Source organism: Galeopterus variegatus, unplaced genomic scaffold (genome assembly GCF_000696425.1).
Source record: "Galeopterus variegatus unplaced genomic scaffold, G_variegatus-3.0.2 Scaffold13662, whole genome shotgun sequence".
NCBI lineage: Eukaryota > Metazoa > Chordata > Mammalia > Dermoptera > Cynocephalidae > Galeopterus > Galeopterus variegatus.
Window position 1 is genome coordinate 15,537 of NW_007739773.1, and position 759 is coordinate 16,295.

A 759-nucleotide genomic window follows, 5' to 3' on the forward strand; every position below is an offset into this window, starting at 1 on the left:
TGGGACACAATAACTAACTACATTGTATATTGACAAAATAAAAAAATAAAAAAAATAAAAAATAAAATAAATAAATAAATAAAAATAAATTAAAAAAAACCCCCAAAAACCTAAAGATAATAACACAGCTTTAAACTATATGGAGTTTAAATTAGCAGAAACACAAAGAGAAATAGTTAATCCACAATTTCATTTGCAGATTTGACACAACTTTCTTTCCAACTCAAAGAATAAGCCAGAAAACAAATAGTACCCACAGAACAACCAAACAAAACTGAACAAGATAATTAATAAATAAAACTTGAGGAACTTAATTAGAAGAGCTTAAAGAAAATGTATTTCATAAATGTTTAAACATGAACAATTAGAGATCTCTTCATTTACTTCAAATTGCTTTATATATAAATACGCACACACACACACACACACACATATACATACATAAAATTTATTTTCTTCATTCTGCAGCAGAGGCCGATCCCTGTGTCCATTCTTAGTCCTGTTCTCACACTCTCTGCACTTTCCTCCAGGATTTACGTGCATCACGCAGTGACGCTGCTACCAGCTTGGTGCAAATGCCTGCCTCAGTGGGCCCTGACACTCATAGATGGTGAACAAGCAATGGTGGCGAGGGGGTAGAGAGAAGGGAATACTCCTTTACTGTTGGGACTGTAAAGTAGTACAACCACTATGGGAAATAGTATGGAGTTTTCTCAAACAACTACAGATAGATCTTCCATACTATGCAGCATCCCTGTA